The sequence below is a fragment of the Ambystoma mexicanum genome, chromosome 7q (genome assembly GCF_040938575.1).
Source record: "Ambystoma mexicanum isolate Mex_15411 chromosome 7q, UKY_AmexF1_1, whole genome shotgun sequence".
Classification (NCBI taxonomy): domain Eukaryota; kingdom Metazoa; phylum Chordata; class Amphibia; order Caudata; family Ambystomatidae; genus Ambystoma; species Ambystoma mexicanum.
Window position 1 is genome coordinate 450,024,620 of NC_090941.1, and position 12,052 is coordinate 450,036,671.

The window sequence follows — 12,052 nt, forward strand, 5'->3', positions numbered from 1 at the left end:
TGTGATTAATGCCACTGGACACTCCAATAGCACTGATACCTGGCCAAGTACACCCTGTGCATGCATGCCCACCATCTGGATGTTGTACAATGTGGGGGTACAGTAGCATCGCTGTCCCGATATGCCAGCTGCCCCACCGATGCCTGATCCTGTCTAGGTGCCTGGGCAGGCAAAGTGACCAATTCTACTGTACTTTGTTGGACTTCCACCTTAGGCAGGGACATGCTGACCATCAGACTGGGCATTGTGGATAGGACAGGCGTAGAGGCGGATCAAATGGGAACTGGCAAGGAATGCCCCGCAGAGGATGACTGGAGCATGGAGGAGGCAGTGGGGGCGGGTGCAGGAGAATGTGCCAGCACACAAAGACCACATGAGAGCAGCACATATGCCTGCTGGGATATGGAGATGGTCATCGATCTGTGAGGATCTGAGAGTAGCTCATGAATCACTCTCACATCATCACAAATCTAGCTCATCGACCTTGCAATCCCAGCTAGCATGGCGTGCAAAAGCTCATGGGTGATCTCACCCTTGACCCAAAGGTGGTCAAGACTGGGTGGAGGTATCCCCGATGGTGGTCACAGCAGCATCAGATGGATTAGGGACAGGCGGTTGGTCAACTCCCACCATAGTGCATTGCACATCATCCTGTCCCTGTCCCAGGGGTGCAGCCTGAACACCTTCTGGATGCCCCCACTCTTCCCTGTGCACTGGCCTTCATCTCCCTCCTCCTCCACCACCACCTCTATCATCCTGGATAACTCCAGAGAGCTTTCCTCACTGGATGACCCCTCCATATCTGCACCCTGCCCCACAGCTACTGATGAGTCCCCCTCCACAACAATCTCCTGGGACTTAGCTCTAGCAGCTCTGCCTGATGGAATGTGTGCTCCCCCAGCCAACTCACCCTCGGATGATGTTGACTCAAGTGGGGCTGGCCGGGTTGTGCATTTTTGTCTAGTGGATTTATCCCTGCCTTTTCGCTCTACAGTCATGCCTCCACCAACTTCATGAGCAGCAGCAACAACTGTGGAAATTTAGTAGGAAAACCATTGACATCAGTAATGGTCACCAATTGATGTCTGGCAACACAAGGTACACATGAGAAATCATGTTTCATCCATGAACTGACCACACACAATGCACACACACACACACACACACATGTATGTGTGTTAGCAAATTGCATTGCAAATGTCGCATGAGTGTAGTGCGAAGGTTCAATCACAGTCATGACCAATGCATATGTGAACAAAGCACATCATACAGTGCCCAACAACACATCACCTAAAACAGGCAATGCCACTATAGCAATGACCAACCAACACAAGAATGACATGCAGCCATGGTCTTGGTGACAGCAGCAGGGCACCTACCCACACAAACATAGTCACCAATGTCCACATGCGACAGCATGACCTGCAAGCAAGCACCATTTACCGCCACACATATCTGTGAAAAAATATTGCATGTAAATTGGCCAACCATACCCATTTTGTATGTACACACATACACTTGTTTGACAAATCTAGTGGAATGATAGGACACACCCCAGTACCCGGAGGCACCAATGCATGAACCCCACACATGCAGGCATCAAAGCACATGTGTCACTATCATCAGATGTGTCTGCATGGATGCACTGTCAGTTGTGCCACATATAGATTCAGACATCATGCACGTCACTGAAATGCCCACAACATGGCATGTCCACATCTGTCATGTCCAAGCACTTGCTCCATGCTCACACACTGCATGCGCACAACAACAAGCCATGAATGTGAAATCCGCAAATCCTCAAGAAGATGCCAGCATACAATGTCTGATGCCACAAATGGCTTGCATTGGCATGAGTCAAGAATCAACTGCGTCTCACAACAAACACAAGAAACAAACAGCATGTGGTATCTGCAAACATGCATGCCATACATATGCCCTAGAGCATTGACCCACATAGGTACTCACCAGCGGCATCCAGATGACTTTTCCAGGCCAAGATCCAGGATTGGAGGTTGTCAAATAAAATTCTTTAATGTGATATAGTATGAAAATAAATTCAAACTTTACACATATATCAATAGACATAAAAAAAAATAATAAAAAAAAAGATCATACATATATATAAAATCATACACATAAAATCAACACATCGAAAAATCACTATTAATAACATCTAAGACAAAGTGCAAAGGAAATAAGAGAAAATGTGCGTCTAATTGAAAGAGAGATAGATATGGTCACTGGAGACCTTCATACTATTAATTACATGCTTTTAAACGGCTTTGCCGGGTTTGCAGACACCCTCAAGTTACTACGTAGAGATCAATGTTATAGTTCACTCAATTTTCCACTTCATGTTCTATCTGTTGCCAGACGTTGTATAGGGCTATGAATAAATGCATGTTCGATGTGTTGGTACAGTACTGCCAGAAACTGAATTTGGCTATATGAAGCAGATCGTGCACAAATTCACCCAAAGAAATTGGAGGTTGTGGAGGTCTGGATTTCAAGCACTTGCAGCTGTATCTTGGTGAACCGGTCGCAGCCAGCATGGTACACCTCCACAGTGGGTTCCATGGAGAGGACTGCCGACCCTGTGGTCTGGCTATTGGTCTTGAGGATGTCCCAATGTTTCCAGACCATTTACCTGGGCTGGACTGCCACACCCTCCATGCTAATGAAAGCTGTGATGTTGTCCCAGATGCTTTGCCTTGCTTTGGTGGCCAGCTTCATAGCTGGGTTGAAGAGGGCATCATAGGCGCCCAGGACCCAATCCACCAGGATTCCAACTTCGGTGTTGGTGAAATTGGCTGCCCTCTATCTAAACGTGGGGGTGCTGCCCTCCCCAGTTTACATGGATGGGGCAGACATGGCACATCCAATTCAGGTATGGGCTTCCTGGGTCCTGGCTGGGTGCTGTGGAGCTTCAGTGGTGTTGGCAGACGTGATGTAAAGGTAAATACAGAGGAGGTGGTTGCAGGCCCACTACAGGAGCCCATGCAAAAGTGGGACAGCGGACACCCCAAGACTGTGCTGTTTGCAGGCAGGCACTCACTCTCGAGCAGGCAGCTGCACTATGGGAGTGACTGAGGCAAAGCAGGGCCAGAGGAGGCAAATGCAGCAGTAGGAAGGCAGGAGGAACAGGGTCTTTATGTATGTATTGTTAATTTGTAAGGCGCTTATACGTCAAGTAAATTGTGTTTCTTACATCTGCAGCAGCCAATATCAGAGCAAAGGCCTTTAACACGTAAGTCACATCCTTTGTGTGGTGATGCTGTGCACCTACGCAGCTCCCGGCAATGACAGGGTGATATAAGTGGCTCAACGTGCATCACTACTTGTGCGCGTCAAGGTTACGATCCTGTCAAGTTTTACAGATGCTTTTTGTAGTGCTACGGAATACTTGCCTTCAGGTACCGTGTACCTACTTTTCTTTTGGGGGGATGGCCTCTGTGTATACGCATATGTTTTTGAGAACTTTTTGAGGCGTACATTGTGTCTTGTATGCAATTTTTGGATGTCTTGGTGACTCTGTGTATCGCATACCACTTTTTTGACTGAATAGAAGTTTTCTGGCATCGCATATGCAATTTTTGTGTTTGGGGGCCCCACTGTGTGTTGTGTATTGCATTTCTATTTTTTGGAAGCTTTTACGAGTATCGCATTCGGAATTTGTGTTTTTCTGGGTGCCACTGCGTGTCATGTATCGTCATTTCTGTCATTTTGAGGTGCATTTGAGCCTTGCTGTACCACAATCTATGGCGCACATCATGTAGAATGTACCCTTAATCATCTTGCCCAGGACAATAACTTTATGTGCCTTCCATTCATCCCTTACACCTGTGACATGAGTGAAAAGGCCCCAAGAGGGAAAGGGGGCAGATGGGGTGGTGTGTGGGATGTGGTGATGAAACACTGCCCCAGCCCTTGACGGTCGGGGACATGGTGTGGAGACATCTCCCCCTTCCCCAGGAGGTCAGGGACGTGGTGTGGAGACATCTGCCCCAGCCCCGGGAGGACATCGCAGGCCCCAGTCCACAGGTGGCCATGCACCTGTATGCCAGCGTGGTTCCAGCCAGACAGGGGCAACACTAACACCCTGTGCCATTTGTGGCCAGAAGGGACACCCTGCACAGCAGATACAGGCTCAACTCCAAGACACAACACATGCCACTGGCCCACAGTGGAAGAAGAACTTCTCTTATGATGAGCTCCAGATCCTCCGTGACTATGTGATCTATCATCATCGTGACATGTACCTGCATGCGGGGAACATGCATACGTACGCACAACGTATGGTGCATTGGCAATGTGTCATGGACTAGATAAATGCCTTAAGGGCAGAGATGTGCATTGCTGAACAGGTTGGGAAGTGGTTTAATGGTCTCACCCTTCGTACCAAGCACAAGCTGCGTGTCAACCTGTCCTCTGCAATGGCAACTGGTGGGAGTCCAGCAGAGGAGGAGCAGGTGACACTGCATGATGAGGCCGCAAGCCAATTCATCCTCCTTGGGCAGGTGCAAGGCGTGGGCTGCCTGGAGAATTATGAGTTAACCTCATTTGATTGACCATCTTTGCGCCTCCTGTGTTTTGCCAGTCATGCATCAGCTACTTCATGTGTGTATTGGCACATCTGGCTGCATTTGTATGACAGCCCTCAGTAAAGCATGTCCTGTGATGTACACATTCATGTCAAAATGCCAGCATGCTTTGAGTACCCTATGTGGCTGCCATTTGTGGCACATGTCTGTATAAAAGGACACATCCCCCACAGTGTACTCCCTGGTACATGTGCACCATGTGACACCTACATGCACTGTTGTGTGCTATATTTTTGTTGCGTGTCATTATGCATTGCTAAACAGGTGCATTCAGACAAAGTTTAACTTTAACACCATGTCATGTAGAGTTGTATGTTCCATCTGTCACCTGCTCCTATGGGTTTCCTTGTCATTATGCATATCTGAGCTGTCTGTCAACGCACCTTGTAGTGTTCCCAGAGTGAAGTTGCATGATTGTCCACAGGCCACATCCACAGTGACTCAATTCCAGTGACAGAGAGAGCCTACTCATTGTGATGTCTACTATCTCTTATCCTCCTAGACTCTGGGTCCACTCCATGGGGCCCCTCCCCTCACCCTCCTGTGGCTCTGTGGACCTTGTTTACACCGCCCAATCCACTCTCTATCTCTCTGCACTTCATGGACCTTGACTAGAATGCACACTATCGGATTTACCTGCTTATGGGCTTTTTCCCTTTCCTCACCTTCCGGCAGGTCCTCATTGTATTCAGTTCCCTGTCCTAGACCTGATTAGTGTGTCATGTGTTCACTGTGGTGTTGTCTGTGGAACTTTGGCTGTAGCCAAGTGATGTCAATGAACATTTAAAAGTCACATGCACATTACCTTTCACCTGGTATGTGTGGTGACTTGACAGTACAATGGCCCCTCATTGTGTGTTCACGCCACTGTTGCATGTCAATGTGTCCACTGCTGGCATGGACATGATGGGTTGGGGGGGTCACTTGTCAGCAAATGTCATGCATCTGCTGTTTACTTAAGAAAGTGTGTGAATGCACAATGCCTTATGGGTGTGTGTCCGGCTATTTGTTGTTAGAGTGCATCTTGAGGCATATGTGCCGTGTTGTCTCTTTGAACATGGCTCAATGGCCCTCATTAGGACTTTGGCGGAAAACCATGGTGCTATTAGCACCATGGTCGATGCCGGAGTCCGACATGGCGGAATGGGGAATTACCACCCCATTCCAAGGTTGGCAGGGCGGTAATTCCCCATGCCACCATGGCCCTTCCTCATTCCCATTTTTGCCCCATAGGGCATAATGGGAATGGGGAAGGCGGTAAGTACGGTACCGCAAATTGCGGTACCGTACTTATCTCGAGAGTCCCTTTGCGGGCCCCTACTTTAACGGCTGGTCTAGACCAGCCGTTAAGGTCGGGTCCCGCAAAGGGTCCTCGTAGTAAGGCGTTAAGGGTTTAATGGCGCCAACACCTTTCACGGCACTGTTAACCCCTTAACGCCTGGGTCCGAATGAGGCCCAATATGTCTTTCTCTATGCATGTGCATGTGAGTTTGCACCATATGCAGAGGAGGAGGAAGCGTTAATGGTGCGTCAGTCCAGTTGGGGCGTGGTGTGGTCGGCCCTGAGATCTCACTTGTGCTCCAGACCATCTTCAGTAGTGCTGCAGACTCTTCGGACTCTTCTGACTCAACTGGCTTTGATGCTGAACCTGATGTGTATAACTTAAAGCGGGCAAAGGTGAGTGGCCCAATGGGCGGATCAGATGGGGCCTGTGAGTCTACATTGGGGCAACTGGCTTCAAAAGGCCAGTCAGTGTTGTCCCCCTGTCTGCGGTGGTTACAGATGCAAGACCACTAACCCATGATTTGCCTTCAGGTCCTGGGACTGATGTCCAAGGGAGGGTTGCAGACCTGCAGCCAACAATAGGGGCACCACAGCAATGGGCCTGGTTCATTGCATTAGGCCAATTTGGGCCCCACACATGTGACAGATTCTGGTTCCCTCTTTTTTTGTGCACTGACATATGTAGGGCAGGTGGTTTTCTTCAATAACATCCAGCAACTAAACATACAAAAGGTACTATGTTTATAGATCTTAACTTTCTCATATGTTCTTACACTGCTTTCCTTAGGTTGCAGGCACATCATATAATATATATATATATATATATATATATATATATATATGTATATATATATATATATATATATATATATATATATATATATATATATATACAAAGGAGAAGAATGAAGCCTGGAACACAGCAATCACTTATGTGCATGAAGTTAATTAGTGAGGTTATGAACACCGTCTGGTAATAGTACTGGTTTTTTACTTACTTTATTTTCCCTGCACATACTCGTATTTGTATGCATTGTAGTCTTGTTATGGTTTGTGTGTAGTAGAACAATTATGCAGTAAGGGAGGCATTGTTATGTACTTATTACATGTTTCACACTATCCAAAACTCTGAAATGAAAGCATTCATCATTTTACTATCCAACATGGAAGGTTTTGAATATTGGACCTCTATAGTGCATGCTGCAGAGAATGCTTTCGTGGGTACATGAGTGTGTTCATGTTCTAGAAAGAACTCAATAATGCAATGGTGTTTATAGCAATGCAGCACTTAATGAAGTATTTGCTGAATGATAGTCCTTCCAAAGATCTCTGACATATTTTTGCCAACATTACGATGACAATCCTGTGTGGAGGCTGTTCATGAAAATTAAATGCACATGTAATGTCATCAGTGATGTCATCAATGACATTTATGATGTCATCTTTGATGTCCTGGGTGTTAGTCTTAGCAGTGCATGGTGTGGGTGTGAGTTATGGTTGCTTGGCTTACCATAACTGGCAAATTTCTGGGGTTTTTCAGTTTTACTTCAAACCATAACGTCCCTTTAACAAAGTTTTTTTTACTGAATTGTATAGGTTTTTAGTAGCACAACTTAACCATAACATCCCTTTAACAACTTTTTTTCACAGAATTTCATAGGATTTTAGTAGCGCAACTTAACCATAACGTCCCTATAACAAAGTTTGTTCCACTGAATTTCATAGGTTTTTAGTAGCACAACTTAACCATAACATCCCTTTAACAAAGTTTTTTTCACTGAATTACATGGCCACGCTAGTGGCCATGTAGTTATGGTTAAGTTGGTGTTTCCATAGGAAGAGCATTTTTTGGGCGGCTTATAACTTCGCTCCCCCTGGACGAATCCTCACCAAACTTTGCAAAAAAGAGTATATGGCCCACTCTGAATTTGTTTGCAAAGTTTGGTGAGGATTCGTCCAGGGGGGGCAAAGTTATAGGGGGGGTCCCAAAACTTTTTTTTTCCCCATAGACTGAATGGGAAAAATGTTTTGCTTGCGCCTACAGCCCAAACCGCTGGACGGATTTTCACCAAATTTGGACCAAGAGCAGCGGCTTGGTCCCGAAAGCGTGCTTTTGCAAATTTGGTGAAAATCCATCCAGTAGTTTTTTTTTTAAATGACCAAAAAATAGGTCAGAAAAAATTAGTGATATCTGTGTTCGCTTCACGGACACAGTTCCATGTTCGCTCCACGGAGAGGATGGAGATTGGGCAAGCAGCTTGCGTGATGTCCGCGGACATCTGACATGCTTTTCTATTGGCTGCCGTGAAGGGTGCAGTGCGTCAATTTTCAGAGACGCCCGCCATCTTTGTTTATCGGAGCGGGATCTGCTGCCTGCACAGTGTAGATGTGGGCTGCGGCCACGAAAAGACAGTGAGGCACTGGCCCTCGTGTCTCTCTCTTGTTCCCCCCACCCCCCGCTCATGGCCCGTGTCTCCCATGTCCCCCCCCTCGCTGATTCTCTGTGTGTTCCTCTCACCCCGCTCATGCTCTGTTTTTCTTTCCCGTTCCCCCGCTCATGTCCCGTGACTCCCTCCTTCCCCCCACTCATGCCCCGTGTCTCCCTACTGTTCCCCCCACCCCCGCTCATGCCCCGTGTGTCTCCCTCCTTTCCTCCCACCCCCCGCTCAAGCCCCGTATGTCTCTCCCCTTCCCCCTCACCCCCCGTTTATGCCCCGTGGCTCTCTCCCCTTCCCCCCACTCCCCGCTCATGCCTCATATGTCTCCCTCCTTTCCCCCCACCCCCCGCTCATGCCCTGTGTGTCTCTCCCCTTCCCCCACCCCTCGCTCATGCCCCGTGTGTCTCTCCCCTTCCCCCCACCCCTCGCTCATGCCCGTGTGTCTCTCCCCTTCCCCCCAACCCCGCTCATACCCCGTGTCTCCCTACTGTTCACCCACCCCCCACTCATGCCCCGTGTCTCTCCCCTTCCCCCCACCCCCCGCTCATGCCCCGTGTGTCTCTCCCCTTCCGCCCCACTCCCCGCTCATGCCCCATGTGTCTCACCCCTTCCCCCCACCCCCCGCTCATGCCCCGTGTGTCTCTCCCCTTCCCCCCACCCCCGCTCATACCCCGTGTCTCCCTACTGTTCCCCCCACCCCCCGCTCATGCCCCGTGTCTCTCTCCCCTTCCCTCCCACCCTCCGCTCGTGTGTCTCTCCCCTTCCCGCCCACCCCCCGCTCATGCCCCGTGTCTCTCTCCCCTTCCCCCCAACCCCGCGCTCTTGCCCCATGTCACCCTCCTTTTCCCCCACCCCCTGCTCATGCCCCATGTGTCTCTCCCCTCCCCCCAGCCCCTGCTCATGCCCCGGGTCTCTCCCCTTCCCCCCACCCCCCGCTCATGCCCCATGTGTCTATCCCCTTCCCCCCACCCCCCGCTCATGCCCCGTGTCTCTCTCCCCTTCCCCCCCGCTCATGCCCTGTGTGTCTCCCTCCTTTCCCCCACCCCCCGCTCATGCCCCGTGTCTCCCTCCTTTCCCCACACCCCCCGCTCATGCCCCATGTGTCTCTCACCTCCCCCCCACCCCCCGTTCATGCCCCGTGTATCTCTCCCCTTCCCCCCTACACCTCGCTCATGCCCTGTGTGTCTCTCCCCTCCCCCACCCCCTGCTCATGCCCTGTGTGTCTCTCCTCTTCCCCCCACCCCTGCTCATGCCCCATGTGTCTCTCCCCTTCCCCCTCACCCCCCGCTCATGCCCCGTGTCGCCCTACTGTTCCTCCACCCCCTGCTCATGCCCCGTGTGTCTCTCCCCTTCCCCCCACCCCCCGCTCATGTCCCGTGTCTCCCTATTGTTCCCCACACCCCCCGCTCATGCCCCATGTCTCCCCATGTCTCCCCTGATCCCCCCACCCCTGCTCATGACCTTTCTCCCCTGTTACCCCCACCCCCCGCTCATGCCCCGTGTCCCCTTGTGTTACCCCACACCCAGCTCATGCCCCGTGTCTCCCTTGTGTTACACCCCCACCCCAGCTCATGCCCCGTGTCTCCCTTGTGTTACCCCCCCACCCATGCCCTGTCTCCCCTGTTACCCCCACACCCGCTCACGCCCTGTGTCTCCCTTGTGTTACCCCCCACACCCCACTCATGCCCCTTGTCTCTCCCCTTCTCCCCACCCCCCACTCATGCCCTGTGTCTCCCACCTTTCCCCTTCTCATGCCCCGTGTGTCTCTCCCTCCCACCCCCGGCTCATGCCCCGTTTGTCACCCCCCCACTCCCCGCTCATGCCCCGTGTGTCTCTCCCCTTCCCCCCCACCCCCGCTCATGCCCCATGTGTCTCCCCTTCCCCCCACACCCCGCTCATGCCCATGTCTCTCTCCCCTTCCCCCACAACCCCCGCTCATGCCCCGTGTCTCTCTCCCCTTACCCCCACCCCCCGCTCATGCCCCATGTCTCTCTCCCCTTCACCCCATGCCCCCCGCTCATGCCCCGTGTCTCTCTCCCTTCACCCCCACCCCCACCCCCTGCTCATGTCCATGTCTCTCTCCCCTTCCCCCCACCCCCCGCTCATGCCCCGTGTCTCTCTCCCCTTCCCCCCACCCCCGCTTATGCCCCGAGTCTCTCTCCCCTTCCCCCCACACCCGCTCATGCCCCTTGTCTCTCTCCTCTCCCCCCCACCCCCTGCTCATGCCCCGTGTCTCCCCTGTTTCCCCCCACCCCCACTCATGCCCCGTGTTTCCCTCGTGTACCCTCCACCCCCGCTCATTCCCCGTGTTTCCCTCCTGTACCCCCACCCCCCGCTCATGCCCCATGTCTCCCCTGGTCCCCCCACCCCCACTCATGCCCCGTGTCTCTCTCCTGTTCCCCCCACCCCCGCTCATGCCCTTGTCTCCTGTTGCCCCCAATCCTCCGGTCATGTCCCGTGTCTCCCTCCTGTACCCCCACCCCCCGCTCAGGCCCAGTGTTTCCCTCCTTTACCCACATCCCCGCGCTCATGCCCCGTGTCTCCCTCGTGTTCCCCGCACCCCCCCGCTCATGCCCTGTGTTACTCCCCCACCCCCCGCTCATGCCCCGTGTCTCCCTTGTGTTACCCCCCACCCCCCTCTCATGCCCCTTGTCTCTCCCCTTCCCCCCACCCCCCACTCATGCCCCGTGTCTCCCTCCTTTCCCCTGCTCATGCCCCGTGTGTCTCTCACCCCCACCCCTGGCTCATGCCCCGTGTGTCTCCCCCCCACTCCCCGCTCATGCCCCGTGTGTCTCTCCCCTTCCCCCCACCCCCTGCTCATGCCCCATGTGTCTCCCCTTCCCCCCACCCCCTGCTCATGCCCCATGTGTCTCTCCCCTTCCCCCCACCCCCCGCTCATGCCCGTGTCTCTCTCCCCTTCCCCCACAACCCCCGCTCATGCCCCGTGTCTCTCTCCCCTTCCCCCACCCCCCGCTCATGCCCCGTGTCTCTCTCCCCTTCACCCCTACCCCCTGATCATGCCCTGTGTCTCTCTCCCTTCACCCCCACCCCCACCCCCTGCACATGCCCGTGTCTCTCTCCCCTTCCCCCCACCCCCCGCTCATGCCCCGTGTCTCTCTCCCCTTCCCCCCACCCCCCGCTCATGCCCTGTGTCTCTCTCCCCTTCCCCCCACACCCGCTCATGCCCCCTGTCTCTCTCCTCTCCCCCCCGCCCCCTGCTCATGCCCCGTGTCTCTCTTCCCTTCCCCCCACCACCCGCTCATGCACTGTGTGTCTCTCCCCTTCCACCCTACCCCCGCTCATGCCCCATGTGTCTCTCCCCTTCCCCCCACCCCCGCTCATGCCCCGTGTCTCTCTCCCCTTCCCCCCATCTCCGCTAATGCCCCGTGTGTCTCTACCTTCCCCTCATCCCCCGCTCATGCCCCATGTCTCCCTCCTTTCCCCTCACCCCACGCTCATGCCCTGTGTCTCTCCCCTCCCCCCACTAATTCCCTGTGTCTCTCCCCTTCCCTCCCAGCCCCCGCTCATGACCTGTCTCCCCTGTTACCCCACCCCCGCTCATGTCCCGTGTCTCTCTTGTGTTACCCCCCACCCCCAGCTCATGCCCTGTGTCTCCCTTGTGTTACCCCCTCACCCCTCGCTCATGCCCCGTGTTTCCCTCCTGTACCCACACCCCCCCGCTCATGCCCCGTGTCTCCCTCGTGTTCCCCGCACCCCCCCGCTCAT